This window comes from Suricata suricatta, chromosome 5, assembly GCF_006229205.1.
Source record: "Suricata suricatta isolate VVHF042 chromosome 5, meerkat_22Aug2017_6uvM2_HiC, whole genome shotgun sequence".
Taxonomy (NCBI): Eukaryota; Metazoa; Chordata; class Mammalia; order Carnivora; family Herpestidae; genus Suricata; species Suricata suricatta.
In genome coordinates this window covers 133,924,111-133,944,842 of record NC_043704.1, presented here as the reverse complement: position 1 = coordinate 133,944,842, position 20,732 = coordinate 133,924,111, and the positions used below count along the sequence as shown (strand labels likewise).

At 41.6% G+C, this 20,732-nt stretch overlaps 3 pseudogenes; 2 read left to right on the top strand and 1 right to left on the bottom strand.

The window, feature by feature from the left end:
- Positions 1-759: 759 nt before the first annotated feature.
- On the bottom strand, positions 760-4,043 carry LOC115291275 (annotated as a pseudogene).
- Positions 4,044-6,667: 2,624 nt separating this feature from the next.
- Positions 6,668-7,630, top strand: LOC115291273 (annotated as a pseudogene).
- Positions 7,631-11,885: 4,255 nt separating this feature from the next.
- Positions 11,886-12,043, top strand: LOC115292975 (annotated as a pseudogene).
- Positions 12,044-20,732: the final 8,689 nt, after the last annotated feature.

The window sequence follows — 20,732 nt, the reverse complement described above, 5'->3', positions numbered from 1 at the left end:
GAGGAGGTGAGGCTTCAGCAACTCCAGAAGGAGTGGAAAGTAATTATTGCCTGAGGATGAATGTTTCCCTGGCTTCCCCATGGAAAACTGTACTACTTCCAAGAATAACAACCTCCCCCTCCCCCAATTCTACTATATCTCATGGCAAAAGATAAACAAAGACAATTGCAACCTTGAAACTATTCTAACGTGTCTCTAAAAATCCACTCTGAAATTTCAAAAGATGAGCCCATGTTTTTGTTTGTTTGTTTAAAATGATTTTATAGAATCAAATTTTCAAGGATCTAGAAGTCAGAAAACCTGGATGCAGCACAAATTCATGCATTAATTAGCTGTTGCTCCACATTAAGCCACTCTTTTCTATCTGGACCTCCATTTTCTTTGGTAAAATGGGCTGGTAAAATTAGTTGATCTCTTAAGTTTCTATCCAATAATAAAACATAATATTTTCCTCTGCTAAGAGTACAGTATTCAGATTCTTCACATAAAGCTTAGGCTTATTGACATACCCTGTTTTGTGTTTTCCTTTTTTTTTTCTTTTTTCTTTTCATTTAAGACAGGAATACTTTATTCAAACCCATCAGAGAAACAGATAGCTTAGATCTGTAACAAAGCATTGTGTTTTAAGGCATCAATCAATAATTGTATATGAGAGTATACACTGCTACATACAAATTAACTGATCAGAGCACAACTTTTCAATGTTCAAAGCAGAATAAGCTTCCCTGTAAAACTAATACCTTTGTGATATTTTTAACTTTAGTTTTCCTCTCCTTCTTCTTCACCATCTCTCTCCACAGAATCCACACCAACTTCCTCATAATCCTTCCCACGGGCAACCATGTCCTCATGGGCCTCAGAAAACTCTCCTTTTTTTCATGCCTTCATCCACATACCAGTGAACAAAGGCACGATTGGCATATATCAGGTCAAACTTGTAGTCCAGGCAAGCCCAGGCCTCAACAATAGCAGTGGTGTTGCTCAGCACGTGCACATCTTGCTGTACCTTGGTGGCCATGTCTCCACCAGGTACTACAGTGAAAGGCTGGTAAGTAAGCCAAGTTTGAAGCCAGTGTGGCACCAATTCACAAACTGGATGATACTCTTGGTCTTGATGGTGAATATGATAGCATTTTTATCTTTGGGGACCACATGGCCACCGTACAACAGGGAATAAGCCAGGTATTTACCACCGCAAAGGTCACGCTTCACCATCCGGTTGGCTGGCTCAGAGCATGCATTGGTGATCTCTGTGACACAAAGCTGTTCATGGTAGCTTTCTCAGCAGAGATGACAGGGGCATATTGTGGCCAGAGGGAAGTAGATGCAGGGTTAGGGCACCAGGTTGGTCTGAAATTTTGTCAGATCAACATTCAGGAGTCCATCAAATCTAAGGGAAGCAATGATGGAGGACACAATTTGATCTATCAACATATTTAGGTTAGTGTAGGCTGAGCGTTCAATAATGAGGCTCCTACAACAAATGTCATAGATGGCCTCATTGTCCACCATGAAGGCACAATCAGAGTGCTCCAGGGTGGTATAGGTAGGGAGGATGGAGTTGTAGGGTTCAGCTGTACCTGAGGAAACCTGGGGGGCAAGCTTGGACTTCTTGCCATAATTGACAGAGAGATGTTCATTGGCAGAGAGGTGAACCCACAACTAGTTCCCCCGCCAAAGCTGGAGAAAACCAAGAAGCACTTGAAGACCTGTGTATTGGTTGGCCAGTTTCTGAACTGAATCCAAGACAGGGTCAATGATCTCCTTGCCAGTGGTGTGGTGCCCTCGGGCATAGTTATTGGCAGCATCTTCCTTGCCTGTGATGAGCTGCTCAAGGTGGAAGAGCTGGAGTGGGTGCCAGTGTGAACTTCATCAATGACTGTGGGTTCCAGGTCTACACACACTGCCTGGGCACCTGCTTGCCAGCACCTGTCTCACTGAAGAGAATGTCGAAGGAGTCATTTCCTCCCCCAGCAGCCTCATCACGTGGTACCTGGCCGTCAGGCTGAAGGCCGTGTTCCAGGCAACAGAGCTCCCATCCGGCACTGCCAATCTAGACATCAGCCTGGCCAACAGGGATGGAGATGCACTCACCCTTGGTTGCTGCTTTGCAGCTGCCAGGCAGATGGCAGAGAGGAAGAGGAGAGGTTGTTGCACAGTTAAGAGTCACAGCATGAGCCAATGTAAGAGAACCTATCCATTTTGTTGTTGATTAAAGGAGTGTATTTTTAAGATCATCCATGCCTTTCTAACAAATGGGTTTATCATTCAGAAGTAGCCATGCAAAAAATAATAATAATAATGGAATGATCTGTTAAAGGTTCAGCTAAGGAACAACACACTGAAGATTTGCAACTCAGACCTCCAGGATGCAGTGTAGATGCTACACCAATATTTATCATGTGGTACTATGTCTCCAATAACCTGAATACAAAAGTCCAAGGACAAAGAGGAATATGAGTGTCCAGTCTTATCATTACACTCAATAGCCCACTTGTGGCATTTGTACATTCAATCTCACAACCGTAGGCTCTGTTGGGTTCAGGTTCCAATTCTCAGAAATGGAACACTTTCTGGAGGATGCCATGGTGGTTCCACTGAACTGGAAGCTGTATCTACCACTGGGATTGCTTGAATTCTCCATGACTGTGGCCACAACAGAAAGGAGCTACCGTACTGGCTGAGGTAATCAACCCTGATGACCATAAGATCTTAGGGTTACTTTTACACAATATCTAAGAATACAGACATCCACTAAGACATCTCTTAGTATTTGTTTTGTATAGAAATTGTTTATGTGACTTGTCATGCATTTCTTCCCAGAGCCACACATACACAATCATGGGAGGCCTTAGTTGGCTTGTACTCTGTATCTGGCCTCAGGCTCAGAACTAATCCTTCATTCCTGATGCCAAGAGGTATCACTGTACCTCACCAACTTGAGCCAGACCAGGCTGGCACCCTGGAATGGATTAGAGAGGGAAGAGAAATATGCAGATGCCCAGACTCCTAAGACTGTGAGGTATAATAAAAGAGACAGAAACACGAGCTCACTCAGGACTGCACATAGGCAAACTTAATGACTAACCATAAATCACAATGAGGATTGTCCCCTCAATCGGGACTCCAACCGGGCTGTTCAACATGGGGTTTCCCCAGCCAGAAGTTTGGATGTTGTTAAGTACCTGATTTGATGCATTAAGCTTTCTTTGTTCTTCTCTATACTTCTCTCCCTCTTTATGTTTATTATATAATTGTTTAATTCCTTATATTCCCTTCCCCTTATAATTAATAAATTATTCCTCCACAAAACCAGAAGTGTGGTTATCGTGAATACTTACTATTATTCAGAACAGTATTTCTATACCCACTACTAACTGTCATTGGCCAATTAGAACAACCATTATCCAGTAACACAAGGCAACAAAGGGCTTAAAAATCTTCCCTGAACGTCTGGGTTGCCCCACTAGACAAGCATACCAGTGGAAGTACTTGCTGAGGGTGAGGAACTCCACAATGGACGGTGGAGGAGAGAAGTGATAGGTATCAGTTACAGCCTCAGGACCCACTGCAGAAGCAGGGGCTGTAGTAGCTTTTCACTGGCGTTCCTGCCTTACCTCTTCTAGGAAAATGCACCTTGAAAGTGGCTCTGTGACTGGTTGGACTTGTACCTCTACTTTCCAGAAAGATGTCCTTTTGTTCTGACAAACAAGCAAACAAACAAACCTAAAATGTTGTTTCCATATTTTGGTTTGTGAACTAGATATAAGTGGAGGGCATACATAGATCTCAGCGGTGCAAGGGGCAGACTGTAAGGCATCTTTTTGCAATTTACAGATTGTACTGACTTCACTTACCCTCCAGAAAGCTGCCATCACAACCAACATTCTCAGCATTGTTGTTACTTGAGACCAACCAGCCACACTGTGGGGTCCCCGTCTTCTCCCACCTCCTTCTAACGGAGATTCAGGTGAAATGCCACACCAACGACCATTTGTTTTTGCTTCTAAGAAGCTGCTGAAGATGTTGGACGGGCAAACCATTAGTGCTAAAGGGAAAACTGTGGGGCAAACTGTGACCCATAAGAGGAAAGAGAGGAAAAAGAACCAAGTAGATAAATTCTCTTTCCTTTTCTCCCTCCAATGGAATGTTCCCAAAAGTGATTTCACCATGCAGCCTGGCCAAGTGTGTTGACCTGCTAAGTGACTTGCTATCTCTTTCAGCTTCTTGTGAAGTAATAGCCTATATGTTACCTTGCCTTGCTTAACGTCCTTCCCTGCCTCACTTCCCTTTTCTTTCACTTTTGCTGCCCTGGACTTGCATCTCTCAAATAAAGCATCAGTACCTAGTCCTTGTCTCCGATTCTATTTTCTAGAGAACCTAGGTTAAACCAGTCCATTATTCAGACTCCTTTGCCATTAGATATGCCCATGCATATCTAACCCAGGGATTACAAGAAGAAATTTTGTATCCCACTTCCAAAGTTGACACATACAAATTTGGTCTTTTCTATACAAACAAACTAGAAAGGAAAAAGAAAAAGAAACACTGGGGTCATTTTAAAGCCTCTACATGGCAGAGGCTTCGTTAGCCCGCGTCCCTGAGTAACCGTACAGGAGAGCAATGTGCTCACCTGTGCACATTCCCACTACTGTTACATGAACAAAAAATCAGCGTCTATTATGTTTGAGACATATGAGGTCTACCGGTCACTGCAGTCAGCATACCCAGGTTAAAAGACTTAAACTGGCAACTATTAAAGTCATTAAACCAGCAATTACAAATAGTAACGATCAAGATTCTAAAAATAACATGATGAAAAAGCTAGGAGTCACATTTTCCTCCTTTTTTTCTGCCTGTTTGCCTGAAACCATCTTATTTGTAAATTTGCATAAATGAATAAAGCAATAAAGTCACGATTCATTTCTCGAAAATTTACAGTTAACAGGTCTTCTTTAAAAGCCATTCCCACCCAGTCACCCTTCAACCCCTCCTCTCACACCTTCAGAAAAAAAGCCGAATGATCTGAACTGGTAGGTGTTCATCCGTGCAAACATCTTTGTGCAGGTTTTACTAACAAAGGCTACAATCCTAGGAATGCAAGAGACACTAAGCTAGGTGCAATCGTTGAAACTAACAGATCCCTTCCTTCCTGCCCCTACATGTTACCAACAAATGAGAGCAATTTTTCTCTAAAATGGAGAAAAGTCCCCACGCAAGGAGCACCTGGATTCTGATATTACAGTAAATGGTGACTTCTCATCTTAAAAACTCAGGAGGACAGTGTGGCACATAACCATGGCTCCCATTCATAATCGCTGCTTAATTTCCTATATAAACTACTCAAATATCTCCACCCACTTGATTCTCTTTCTCCCTCTTGGTACCCACAACATGCCTCCCTAAATGTAAGCTTGTGGTTTAGTGGAAATCGTAGAGTTCTAGCTTTTCCCTCCCAGCTCTGCCTTCGGTAAGAAGGAACAGATGCTGGATCAGTCATGTGCCACTAACGGACGGCAGCAGCTGAAAGCTGTGAAGGAGAGACACAATCCAAGCCATAGACCAGGGAGGAGATGAGTAAGGAGTACAGGATGAAGTCAACATCTGTGGCTTCTGCTGGAGAGGAAGGAATAGCTCATAGATCTTGCTAGATCTCAGCCTCGCTAACAGGACATCTTAAATGGAGGATAAACTGTACATTACCTTTATTGGTTCATTCAACATACACTCACAGGGAAATTACGATGCTTAGAACTTACTATACACCCGGTGCAATCACCAGTGCAGTGTACAAGATAATTAGGTGTGTGCTTTGATGGAGCTTGTGGGCTCGTCTAGAAACTCCATACTACACTTTCAACACGCTAAGGGCACCAGGGGATTCATTCCCATCACTCTCTTCAGAAATATAAATTGCAAAAGTGATTGTTATTATTAGCCTAAACATCACTTATAAAACTTCTAAAAGCATCCTCTCATGGTTAAGATATAAATCTCAAGACCCTAGCTTCTGAACTAAAAATCAAAACAGAAGTTCTGATAAATTGAAATTCCCTACCATCTATCCACATTCTTTCTTCTCTTAACATCTTTAAATACGCTCTCTGATTTTTAAAAATGAACCTTTTTGTCCTATCAGGAAGAGGGGAGACTTGAAATTGTGCTACATTAGGGTACAGAGTGAATACATCTTTTTGCTGATTAAAATCGGGTACAGGTTGGACAAAGGCAAATGCCAGGAAACCTCATTCTTCATAGACGCTGTTTGGCAAACGGAAGACTGGTCGCTCAGGGAGAATGGGTACAATGGCTCACTCTTCTCTCAGAAAGGCAAAGCTCGGACATAATGGGGCACCGTGTGCACAGCCTGCCAGGGCAGTGGGATGAGGGGAAAGGAAGGGAGTGAGTCCCAGAACATATTAAAAGCAGCCCTGGCTGTGATAATGGCTTGGTGGTTATATTATTTTTAATATCCTTATCAGAGATGCATCATGATATGCTGATGTCTGAAGCAATATGAACCTTGAATTTGCTCTAACATATGTCATTAAAAAGGACCACAAAATGCTGATATTTGTTAAAACTAGCTCATGGGTACATGGGTAAAATCTCTCTATTTTGTGTGTTTGAATATTTTCATTATAAAATATTTTTTAAAGAGCTACACATGGCGTCAGAAACTTGTGTACAGCTGAGGTACCAAGCTGTGCGCCTCTAACTGTAGCAGCTGTTACAGCACCAATAAATAGAAAATTCATGAACCTTTATTGCTCACTGTCACTGAGACATTGCTGCATAGTGTGAGGAGGTTCCTCATATTTGGGGAGGAGGGTCCTGATGCAGTAAAAAATAGTATCACAGTCACTCTTTGTTGTGGGACCTCAGAGGCGGCAGGGCACGTTAGGAAGAGGCTGAACTACTCTTTCCCAGCTCCTGGCTGCCAGAAATTCATCGGAGTAGATGATGAATGCAAACTCTGCACCTTTTATAAGAAGCGAATGGCCACCGAAGTTGCTGCTGATGCTCTGCGTGAAGAATGGAAGGGTCACACGGTCCCAATTAGCGGCGGCAATGACAAACGAGGCTTCTCCATGAAACAGGGTGTCTTGACCCATGGCCATGTCCACCTGCTGCTGAGTAAAGGGAGTTCCTGGTACAGACCAAGGAGGACTGGAGAAAGAGAGCACAAATCTGGAGTTGCACTGTGAATGCCAATCTCAATGTTCTCAACTTGGTCCTTGTAATAAAAGGGGAGAAGGATATTCCTGGACCACTGATACTACTCTGCCTCATCACCTGGGGCCTAAAAGAGCTAGCAGAAGCCACAGACTTTCCAGTCTCTCTAAAGAAGATGATGTCCGCCAGTATGTTGTGAGAAAGCCCCTAAATAGAGAAGGTAAGAAACCTACAACCGAAGCGCCCAAGATTCAGCATCTTGTTATTGTAACACAAACGGTGCACTGCTCTGGAGAAACAACATACAAAGTAAAATAAGGAAGAGGATGCAGAATAGGCTAAACTTCTGGCCAAGAGAATGAAGGAGGCCAAAGAAAAATGCCAGGAACAGACGGCCAAGAGACAGGGGCTGTCCTCCCCGAGCGCCTCTACCTCTGAGTCCAGTCAAAAATGAGATTTTCAGGGGCCCTGGGCGGCTCAGTCAGCTGAGCGTCTGACTTCGGCTCAGGTCATGATCTCGTAGTTTATGGGTAGGAGCCCCACATCAGGCTCTTTGCTGTTCGCACAAACCCTGCCTCAGATCTTCCCTCTCCCTCTCTCTCTGCCTCTGCCTCCTTCTTTCTCAAAAAATATTTTTTAATGTTTATTTATTTTTGAGTGTGAGCAAGGGAGGGGCGGAGAAAGAGGGAAACACAGAACCCAAAGCAGGTTCCAGGCTCCAAGCTGTGCGCACAGAGCCAGACGTGGGGCTCGAACTCACGAACCATGAGATCATGACCTGAGCTGAAGTTGGACGCTTAACTGACTAAGCCACCCAGGTGCCCCTAAACATTTTTTTACAAACTTAAAAAAAAAACCCAAAATTTTCTATAAGAGTAACAAATAAATAAGATCAGACATTAAAAAAAAAAAAAGATCACAGACTTTGTTCTCACACAAACTTCTCACTACAGGTGACATGATATCAGAACCAGAGAACTCCCAGCTCCTCACTGCTCCCATAGCTTCAAGTACTTTACTCACCACAACAGGTACTTTCTTGCCGACCAACTCATGTTTATCTAATTCTACTATTTCCATATATTACATCCCTGTCCAAACACATGCACATGGCCGCCTCTACAATGTATATTTCCCATTCACATTACTTAATCGAATAATTATCTTGCCATATCATGAATCTCTCCAATCTGTAATAATGGCACTCCCATCACCTATTGTTTATTTTTTCCTAAAAAAATGAACCCACATCTGCATTGGCCCAAACCCTTCTCTCCAGCCAGTGTGCCCTCACTTCCCATCCCCCACAGGGACCCAGCCCGGGGCTGGGCTGACTGTAGGCAAATAGTCCTTAGTTTCACTTATGGAGCTACTAACTAAATAGTGGGATTTAAGCATGAACAGTTCATTCATTGATCCAATAGACAATTGTTAAGCACTTATTAGGTGCCATGTGTTACATCTACAAAAATAAATCAATTAGGTATCAACCTTGAAGTAGGTCAAAAGCTAGCAAGTGAGATGAGTGCAAAAACAATTACAATAGGTTGTAAGAAAACACGCAGTTAGATACGTGTGCCAGGTAGAGTGGTCACATCAGTGAACTCACTCACTTCAACATTTAAGAATTAGGAGGTAAAGCTATAAGACTGTGCTTCCAAAGATGAAAAAAATTCCTGACTTTGCCTCTGGAAGGTAGCGTAGCAGTTTGTCAGGCATGTGTAAGAAAGCTCAGACATAAATTATAAAAATTCTGTGAAGCCAGAACGAATAAAGGAAAGTCATAAGAGATAAGGTTGAGGAAAAGAATATGAAGGTTCTTAATGCTATAAACCCTGAGATATATTCCACAGAAAATAGAAATTCACTGAACGTTTCTAAGCAGGGCTGTCAAACATTAATACTTGTATTTTAAAAAACTTCCCTGTAGCAACGTAGGGATGACTCTGAAGGCTCGGGGAGAGGTGCTAGGATGACCGTAGCTGTCCAGAGGACAGGAAACATACACCAGAAGAAAAGCAATGGCAGGGAAAGTGGACTGGAATGGCCCATAAATGTATTTACCAGCCTTATATAAACCTTTATTTATCCCCCAAAAGAGTCTATTTCCTCTAATAAGTTACCCTCAGAGACTATCGGGGAAAATTGGGGAGGAGAGAACAAAGAACTAGAAAATCGACGAGACTATTCGCCTGCTGTGCCCTATTAACTCATTCCTACAGACTTTCTTCCTTTAACTCCCTCCCCATAAAGCCCTCAGCAAGTTCAAGCTCTTCCCAGCCATTTCTTGGCTCCTTTCTTCCTAATTTTTTAAAATTTTCTTTTTAAGTAATCTCTATCCCTAACATGGGGCTTGAACTCACAACTCCAAGATCAAGAGTCGTGTGCTATACCAACTGAGCCAGCCAGGTACCTTCTCTCTAATTTTGAGCTCTGACCTTTACTGCTCTTCAGCTGTTGGGTTTATACTGCAAAGGCTCCTATGGCTACATAGACCAAAGGCATCTGCCTGAGTGGATAAGAATGTGACAATGACGTGTAGACACTGCAATCCACCGAAGTCAAGACTGATTTTGACAAAAATGAAACCTTTCTTCCTGCTGCTCCTATCTTTTGGGATTTTTAAGGTTTGGAGAAATAGCCATAGTCTGTCTTAAAAAATCATGAATGCCCATGTAAAATCGAATGCCATTTAGATAAGTGAGCCATTTATAGTGATGGTTCATATAACAGAATTATTCAGTTGGTTGCTCTAGAATTTGTTCTTTTTTTTTTTTTTTAAAGTTCAGTGGAAGTTAGTTTTGTTGAAGTTCTCAGCAAACTTTGTTGAGAAATTAAGTTCCAGGGGGTAAGATCCTAGACAAGTGTCAGTAGGCATGGCCAATGTGTCAGGAACATTGTCTGTTTAATTAAGTGTTCACTGATCTTTATTCTAAGATAAACATTGATGCATATGACGGTTCATTCTTTGAGAGAAATAAGCCAGGTAATTCATCAAGGCAGACAATTCCAGAACTGTGACCTAAATATTATTTGGTGACATGCTAAGTGGGATTCCTGCCACCATTGCTACGTGGTCAACATGTGATTTGTCTACTGCATCCTTTTCTTTCTGGGGCCTTGACTACTTCCGCTCCTCTCCCTCCCCTGTTCCCCAAACTCCAAGAGCTAAGATACTGTCAACGGCTCTCCGAAGCATCCCACTTCAGCATTTCCCCCTGGTCAGCACATTTTCCAAACTATCTCCTCCTCTAGAATTGCCCTTTCCTCCTCCTCCAAACGAGACCACTAACTATTTCATCTTTGCAGCGAGGTGTTAGAGGAGCAGCATTCAAAATGCCTGATGAAAACCAGTTCACACTGAAGCATAGGTGGGGGGAGTCTTAACTTCCACAGCAGTTTTTAGAAGAACCTGTTATTCAGAATGAATCTCTGATGAGATGCATAGGAATTATTTTTGAGGTGTGGGGAAGTTAGAGCTCTTGCTCGTTTATTCGTACTGACCAGAGCCCCTATATCCCATTTTTCTCCCTCACAGAGATTCCTACCGACAACATATGCTATGACCCCGTCCACCAGGTTACACGTAAAGAATCTCAGTAGGAAACAGTTCTCACAGTGCTTACAGCGTGTTGTTGAGTTTCCTCTCTGGAGTCATGTGTGCACATTTGCACTTTTTCTAGATAGGCTTCTATGGCTTCTAGCAAAGATAAAAGTTATACTGATTATCTCTTGCACTGTTATCTTTGTCAAATAGCAAAATATCTAGCTTGAGAGTTAATATTAGATAAGAACGGCAGGGGAAGCAGTGCCCACTCTGCATATCCTATTAAGAGAGTGAGTTAATATGGAAATCAAATAAAGGAGTGAGAAGCCTCTTTATGACATTACATTTTAACGTCAGCTCATTATGGACAGACGAACCTACCCTTTGTAAATCCCAGACATTACCCATAAAACAGGGAACAAATAGGAAGCCCCATGAGCACACACGCGTCTCACTAGTGCCCTTACAGTGAGTTCTGCAGCCAGCCCAGATTGCTCTCTCCTCACTGCACACCACATGGTGTGCATTCAGGGGCCACATTTTATGGAAAAACATGTTTCTTTTAATACTAAACACCCTTGACTTTGACCATAAACAATGGAATTCCCTCCAATTAAACACCTAGACAAAGAGAGTCCACTGATTATTTGGATTTCTTTCAAAGAGCTCTAATTCTATCTTCACAGTATCTTCAAGCTAAGGTATAAATAAACTAACGAGACTCTCATGTGCACTGTGACGGAACTCAGCTTCCTGACTAGATGTGCCAAGTCCCAAACCAGTGCCACATCCCTACTAAAAAGCGAGCCTAAAACTCGTAACAGGCCCCTAGAAAATCAGACCTTGGATATAAGACCGAGTTTCACTACCTTATCACTCAGCAAATCCATGAGAAGTTTCCTCTCTGTGCCAGGTATTAGCTAGGCTCAGGTGACCCAAAGGTGAAGGGTAACACAGAGTCCCTGCCTTCCCCTTGGCTGGGCTCACAGTTTAATGACATAAACAGGCAGTTACAATACAGTGTAATGGCTGTTGTGACAGAGAGGCGGGCCACAGGTCAAGGGCACATAGGGAGGGAGCGTCTACCTCACCTAAGATTCAGGGAGGGGAACATCAGAAAAATTTCTTAGTGAAGAAGGCATCATCGAAGATGAGGGATTTTATCACTTCTTGGCCTTTTGGCTAAGATCAAGGGTAGTATCTAAGATGAGAGATTTTATTTTTACTTCTAGGTTTTTTTTTTTGTACTTTCATATGGTTTCAGGCTTACAAAAAAAAGTTGCGTGAATAGTACAAAGGATTCTCATATGCCCTTTCTCCAGGTGTGCTAAATGTTATACCAAATATGCTCTCATATGTATGATACGTATATCACAAATATACATTTTTAAAGTCATTTGAGAGTAACTTACAGAAATTGTGCCCCCTTTACTCCTAAATACTCCGGTGTGTACTTCCTAAAAGCAAAGACATTCTCTCCCATAGCTTACAATTAGCAAAATCAGGGAATTAATACTATCTCATACTACTGTCGTACCTACATACAAACCTTATTCAAATTTCACGCATTAACATATACTTTATAGCAAAATAAATTCCTAGCTCAGGCACTGCATTCAGTTGTCTATTTCGTACCCTACAGTCTAGAACTGTTCCTTTGTCTTTCCTGACCTTGTCGCTTTTTAGGAAAGAACACCATTGATTTATTTAGTAGAATGCCACTCAATTTGGTTTTATCTGATATTTTCTCATTATTAGATTTAGCGTAAGCATTTTTGGCAGAAATGCCACAGAGTTGATTTTGTGTTTTTTGAGATGAGTTTTGGAAAATGAGAAGAAATCAGCCTGCATAATCTATCGCTATACTAATTTGCTTTTACATTCAGACTTGAGAGGAAGGAAGGTGGAGAGCAAAGGGAAAGGCTATGTACTATTATTAGCTGATATTGATCAAGTACTTACTAAGAGCCAGGCGCTGTTCCAAATGCATTATATAAGTTAGCTCAGTCATCCTCCGGGCAAATGTTCTTTTCCCGTTATTTCGGATAAGAAAGACGGAGGTACATAGAAATGACAAAGCTAACAAACGGAGCCACCAAGTTTCAAATCCTGACATACTGACTGTACTCCGTATACTGTCCGCAGAAGAGAGTTAATGACGGCAAACGTCTTACAAAAATAAAGGTTTACACCGAGTTCAGAACCAGCTGGCTTCCAGAACAGTGTGCAATACCTGATCCAAGCAACCTCGGTAGAGATTGTGGGTTATGGCTGTGGCGCTCTCGCCCCCTGCTGGCTGAAGTCACGTATTGCATGCCTTTCACTGCTTTCTGCTCTACTGGCTGGAGCACCTCTACGCAGAATAATGATCACTGAAATTTCTGCAGAACAGAATTATGCCTGACCTATGAACATGCATCAGGAAGAATTTGGCACCCCTTCCGTTCTTCATCTCTGTGCCTCTCAGCCCCCCGCCACATTCTAAAGGTTGCTAAGCGGAATAAATCCTAAGCCCTGTTCTCACCAACTTCTTTTATGAAACTTCCCCAGAGAATTTTTTTTAAACCATGACAAATTTGGAATCCACTGAAGCAGTAAGGAAGCTAAAGTTAAATTAATCAGAATACAATCCCCAGACAAGACAATCATTGCAGCCGCAGAAACCTGTAGGGAGGGTGTTTGTCCTTGGAAAATATTTGAAAAAGATCCAGGGCAGCTGAAGCAAATCATCTCACAGTGGGCTCTGAAGAGCCACATAGGATCAAATCACTAGGCAAATAAGATGATGGAGAGGAAAAGTTCCCCTGAATGAATCATAAGCAGCCTCTATTTTCAATCAAATTCCCCCTTCTCTTCAGAGGTAAAAGCTGGTCCCTCTGAGATTCAAAAACCCCTGGGGCTTTCACAGAATTCCATTGTTTTCCCTAGTAAGGGGAAGAAGTACAAGGAAAAGCCAGAAGACACTTCAGTGACAGCCTTTAAAGGAGAGCACACAGAGTGATTCCATATACCAGAAAGGGGCCTGGTAACTTAAAAAAAAAAAAAAGGAGAAGAAGAATATATATTTAAATTCCTAAAATACATTCTATTGGAAAATTTGCTCTTTCTGCCTTGATGGCAAAGACAAATTAAACCACTTCTAAGCTCCTTGCTGGAGAATACGGACCCAAGGAGGTCCCGTGTGAGTCTTAAGTTGGTAACTTCTAGACACCTGTCTCTCTGTCAGGTTTGGAGGGACACAAATAACATTTGCATACTGATAGTACCAAGCGGGGGGGGGGGGGGGGGTGAAACGTTTGTCCCCAGGTCAACTCAACTCAGTCAGCTAACTGCCTCCTGGGGGTGGGTAGGCTAAGCAAGCCTGTTGCTTCAAGGTCTTCTTGTTTATTTTAATAAAGCATCAAGGGTTCCTCGAAGGACTCATCAGAACTCCCCACTTTCAGTCTATCTGGAAACTTGCGCCCCTTATCAGTTATCTCTTGCCTCAACAGTGCTGCATAACAGCCTCAGACCTCAATGGCATCCAGAATTAAGCATCTGTTGCTCTCGTGTCTGGGGTAGTCAACCAGAATGGCCTTGCTGATGGGTACTGCCTGGGCTCTCTCGTGCGTCTCCGGCTGATGAGACTACGTCCCCTGTCAGGCGAGGCCGACACTGTTCTCCTGGCAGCGTTCTCAGCAAGTGGACATATGGGAAACACGATGCCTTTGTTTTTAATAGTTTATTGTCAAATTGGTTTCCATATAACACCCAGTGCTTCTCCCCACAAGTGCCCTCCACCATGACCATTATCCCCTCCCTCCCTCTCCCTCCCCCTCCCCCTTCAGTCCATGGTTCGTCTTCAGTATTCAATAGTCTCCCTTGATCTGTGTCCCTCACTCTCCCCCGCTCTCTTTCCCCCCTCCTCTCCCCACGGTCCCCTGCCAGGTCTCTCCTGTTAGACCTATGAATGCAAACGTATGGTATCTGTCCTTCTCTGCCTGACTTATTTCGCTTAGCATGACACCCTCGAGGTCCATCCACTTTCCTACAAATGGCCAGATTTCATTCTTCCTCATTGCCATACAGTACTCCAATGTATATATATACCACATCTTCTTGATCCTTTTTAGACCCAGGCTCAGATACAGCAGGCTGTCACTTCTACATTCCAGGGGCCAAAGCAATTCATAGGATATGTCCACATTCAAGGCAAGCAGACTCTGTCTACTCATGGAGGAAATGCAGTCTCCAGGCAAAAGGTGTAGATACAGGGACAGGTTAGAGCCCCGGAGCCTTGACGGGTATCTACTACCGGCTCAGAAAATACAATTGGCTGGGAACCCTCCACATTCCCAGCATACCCTTTTTTCACACATACTCTTCTCAGTGGATGAACCACAGACTGTGCTCTCCAGATTGTCCTGATAAGATTGAACAGAAAGGAGATTCTCAAGCAATGTAGAAGATCACTTTTCTACACTGAAACCTGGAACACGCCCAGCTACCTGAAGATATTGTAGGAGAGCCTTTGGATCTGACATAAATTACCATTTAAGACCATCAATTTCTCATTAATACCTGGTCCCAATTTCATTCTAAAGCAATCTCGAATTTAAGAAAAAGCAGAAAAATGTCACTGATGTTGTCTCCTAACTATGTCACAACCTTTGGTTAAAAAATATACATCTAAAGGAGCGTCTGGGTGGCCCAGTCGGTTAAGTGTCTGGCTTTGGCTCGGAGCCTGGAACCTGCTTCGATTCTGTCTCCCTCTCTCTCTCTCTGCCACTGCCCCACTCATGCAGTTGCTCTCTCTCTCTAAAAAATAAACTTTAAAGATATATATGTATGTATATATATATATATCTAAAATGTTTTAAATTGCAGATATGTGTGATATAAAGTTTTTAAAAATTAGGGTACCATAGGAGAATTTCTTGATCAATTACAATATGAGTCTTTCTGGGTAAAAATCAAAACACACACACTATCTGAATTTTTTTTTTACTTGAAGAAAGGAACTAAGAACTCTTTTTGTGTGTGGGTGGGTGGGAGGAGGGCTTTCAGCTTTTGACTTTTGAATGGCCTCGATGAATTCTCTTATTTGAATATGTTCACATAATGACTATTCAGTTCTCAAATGACTAGGCTTTTAACCAAGTCATTTTTCCTCCTTCTCAGTTTCTTATCCATCTTTTTCCATTCCGTAACTGTTCTTCTACCTGTCTAGAAATAATATACAAATGGAAAATATATGACCCCTCTCCCCTCAGTTTGCAAATCTATAAATGTAATTTAACAGGAGAATCTAATGTTTTCACTAATTATCTTTCCTTTACTATGTTCCAAGTGATTTTGCAGGTACAAGGGCAAAAACTGACTCATGGTTTTCTTCTGGTTTAAGTCAAGATTACAGCAACAACATGATGAACCATGCTATGCTTCTCCTGGTGTTTCCATCTTACTGAATTGATGATACAAGAGGCAGCCCAATTTTTCCCAAGGGATAGGTGCACATTCAAAATATTAAACCCCTAACAGAGACAAATGAGGAAGCCATTTGAGACCCCTCCATTACTTTCCAATTTCACGGAATATCTTAATTTAACCAATAACCTGTTCATTCCATTGTCATACAAGTTCTTTTTTACTCCACCTGACAGTCTGCCTACCTTTTTGTATATTGGAACGTAAAAAACAATTTCAAGGAGTAAAATAATCTCCCATAACATATTTCTGCTAATGCCAATGATATTGATTGCTTGACCTTTGCTAAGTCTACTGACTAGATGGCATATAATGTTTGGGGATTAAAGATGCTGACTTATTTCTTTTCTGAGTCAAACTTAAACTCTGATGCCCAGAATCAAATCCTGCACACTGTCTCAACCTGTCCCTGCTTCATACTGCTCTCTCTGACATTTGGACACCACTTATTGATTGAATTTTTAGCAGCTGTCATTCAAGGACACCCAACTTTAGCTGGACCAGCATTAGAATGCAGTCTCCCAAGGGCCTAAAAATGACCCAGTTTGACACAGAGGTGTATAATCTTTCTGCAGAAATAAATGGATTCACTGAGGTTATCAGTTTAATAATTCTTATCTGATTAGGACTACCACAATTAACAAACAGTCTTAGCAACAGAGGCATTCAGACTTAAGGGAGTTTCTTTTTTGATAAAGGAAATATGGTAAGAATTATTTACCTTTCTCATTTCCAAGTATTTGGGGTGTGAAATCCATGGACTAAAATTTACTTTTATCTAACAGAAGAGGTGCTATCTTAGTGATGCAAGAGCATCATTCAAGCCCATAAACCTCCAGGTCACCACCCACACACACACACACACACACACACACACACACACACGCACGCACACAGATTAGGTAATGTCCTGGTCAAAAAAAGTCTTTGCCAAATAAGATTATGATACTTAAAAGCTAGCCTTGGTTGCATATCAATTGGGTCTTCTTTAACTTGTGTAATTTAAATGAATAATCTTCAATCTTTCAAAAAGAATTTCTAAGCATTTTAAAAATGGCAAATATTTAAAAAGTTAAGCACATTGCTCACCTTTAACAGCATATTTGCAACTCATTCATGGCCTCAAAGATCAAAAACAACCCTTCCATTTTCTATTAATAAGCAAGTCATTACTATTAGGCTTATTATATACAACCAGATAGGATTATAAACACCGTCAGTTAATAGAAAGAATCACTGAAGCACCACTGTTGACTCAATATAATATTCAGACAAGAACATATGCACCTTAGCATCTTCTGTGGTTTAGCTTTGGGCACAAACACTATGAGACGCTGGTGCCAGGGGCGCCTGGGTGGCTCAGTTGGTTAAGCTTCTGACTTCAGCTCAGGTCATGATCTCAAGGTTCATAGGTTTGAGCCCTGCGTCAGGCTCTGTGCTGACAGCTCAGAGCCTGGAGCCTTCTATGTCTCCCTCTCTCTACCCCTCCCCACCTCACACTCTGACTCTGTCTCTCTCTCACACACACAAATAAATACTTAAAAAAAGACACTAGTCCCAATCCGTTTTCCCCCGTTGACATGGAAAAGATGTCTTAAGTTAAATTGTATATTGTATAGTTCCACCTTACACCTAAAATAGACTTAAGGTGGCCAATAACTTATGCTATTAATACTGTATTCTTGGAAAGCCAGTATCATTGTAAAATGAAACTAGAATGTCAAGAACAGAATCACCATTTTTTGCCATCAAGGAAGAATTTCTTCCATAAAATTGGTACCTTGGAACTAATTCACTCTGTCTCTCAAAAGTTAAGTTTGTGTAGCTCTTTGCAACTAACTCCACATTCAGTGATATGTTGACAACTTGGAAGTAGTATTTCTACTACATGTCTGTGGTAGTAGTACTTACACCACAGAAATGAGCAAACTACTCGTAGATTTACAAGTTTAGTGTTAGAGAAATACAGGTGTTCTGTGTCTATATTGTCCAATACAGTAGCTCCTAGCCGCATGTAGCTACTGAACAACTGAAATGTGGCTATCGTGGCTGAGGTACATTTTTACATTTTATTTCATTTTAATTTAAATAGTGATATGTGGCTAGTGGCTACCATTTTGAACAGCTCAGTTCCGCAGTGAAAAGAACAAGTGATGGCATCTACCAAAGGTAAGAGAGACTGAGGTAGCTAAGGCTTGGGAGAAAATGGAAGCACCTAAAAGAGGGTCACTTCAGGTCTTAGGAAAATGAAATACAAAGCCCTTCAAGGTTTGTGTCATCAGTTCTTGTTCTGCTATCAACACATATATTTGTTCTCAGGCCTGGAGCAATGGGTTGTGGAAACTGAAGGAAGCTACTTCTTCAGGAAGGTTACTAGGGAAAGACAAATGGTGCCAATGCCCTAAAATAATGGTTCTCAAATTTTAGCATGCATCAGAATCACCTCATTGAACCACAGATTTCTGGATCCTTCCCTCAATTTCTGACCCAGTGGGCCTAGGTTGGAGACCAAGAACTTGTCTTCCTAACAAATTCCCAGGTAATACTGATACCGATGGTCTGAAGACCACACTTTGGGAACCACAACCCTCAAACTAATTTATAGCATCTCCAACAACCCCTGCTTCTTCAGTCACAGTGCACACGCTTTTCACACTGACTGAAATCCTATTAGCTGTGTTTTCTGAGACACTAAAGAAAATCGCTTTACTCTTTATTGGCTAATTCTATTCTTGAGGTCTGGCATTAAAACCACAAGAAATTTTACCTCTTCTGGGGTCCCTGGAGCTCTGTTGCTCCACTACGGCAGAAGCTACTTGCAAATGTGCAGTTCGGAGAGTTTCTGATCCAAGTCCTAGCTGTTTATGAAAGCTGCAGACACCACCTAATCTCTCTCTCTCTCCCCAGCCCTCATAATACCTTCCAATAGAATACACTAAACACAAGCACAAAAAGCAAAAACAACCTGTAGTACATACCTACACTTTGCAAACTCCTTGACAATATAGATTCAGCAGGAGCGAAATGATTTTATTTCCCAGAAGGAAGCTGGTAAGAAGAGACTCTTCCCCAAATGGAAACACACAGACTTGAGCGGACTGGAGACCCAAGAATTCAGATCATGAGAGTAAATGGCAACTCAGTTTTAATTCTAGTTTAAGAATTGTTAGTTAAGAATTGTTTAAGAAAACAATAAGAAGCTTTGTGCTTTCTCCTGTTCTTGATTTATCCCCCCTCATCCAGGGAGGTAAGATGATGGCGTTCAGGAGGCCATTTTAGAAACTGGCCCTGAGACAGCGAGGATAAAGAAAGGTTGATAAAGACAAGGTCAGCCATCAAGGCAGAACCGAATGATAGCTAAGAACACAATGTTGGTGATATAGAGAAATGACGAACTAGGAGACAGAGACAACTACCAACTTCTGAGGCCCCGCCCGTTGCCTCGACTGCTCGGTTTGTTTTTCTGCTCAGGATGTTGCCTCACTTTCTACCACAGAACTCTGTTATGTCTAATCAGCACATTGTTAGGAAATCAAGGAACATTAAAGTGAGAGCAGAGGTACCAAACTCTGTGCTTTTTGTGATGTGTGGCTATTTTTATCTGTGGGCTAAAACCACTCCGGACTAGGGAAAAATTCCTCAGCTTTCCACTATAAATAAGAGTTAGATCTAAAATCAAATCATAGTGCTGAATAAATAAAAACAGGCATTCCCTATTATTTCTCTTTGCATATAGATTACTTATACTATGAAGGCTTTTTGTCTACTGTTAAATTCATCTAAATTGGCCTTAACTGGTCTTCTAAGAGACAGAAACAATTGATGTTTCTTCAAAACATAAATCAATTTTAAGCTTAGCCTGAACAAAATATCTTGAGACAGTAGACCAAACTGTTCCCCTCACGCAACAAAATTTCTAATAAATACTTAAGTCACTTTACAGATCCCACTCTCTCCTCCGCACAGAAGACCAAAAGTTGACTCATTTGTCCAGGACTATTATTCATATTCTACAGCCTCAAGAAAGAGTAAAAATTGAGGTTAATGACATGCCTACAAAATAGCAATATGATTTCCCCTACTCACACACACACACACACACACACACACACACACACACATATACTGCATCAAGTAGCTACTAATCTTTCTCTCCATTTTTATTCTCATACATTCTCACACCATCTACATTCACTGGGTCCTGCAGTCAACTTCTTTCTCCATTTTACACTTTCTTCACTGTTAAAGGATATATACTTTAAAACACCAACAGGAAAGGTTGACATTCACATTAACTGATTTTAATTCTCCACTGGGACTAAGATGTTCCTATCCAAGAAATGTTATACACTCTGACCCCTAAGATAAAATATACTTTAAAAGAAGAAATCCAAATGGATGGTATATATATCACAGAAGTAGTTTGGTACCATAACTTTAAAAGATGCCTGTTTCTAACATTTTCTTTTTTTCTTAATTTTTAAATGTTTATTTTTGAGAGAGAGAGAGACAGAGACAGAGAGACAGAGAGACAAAGCATGAG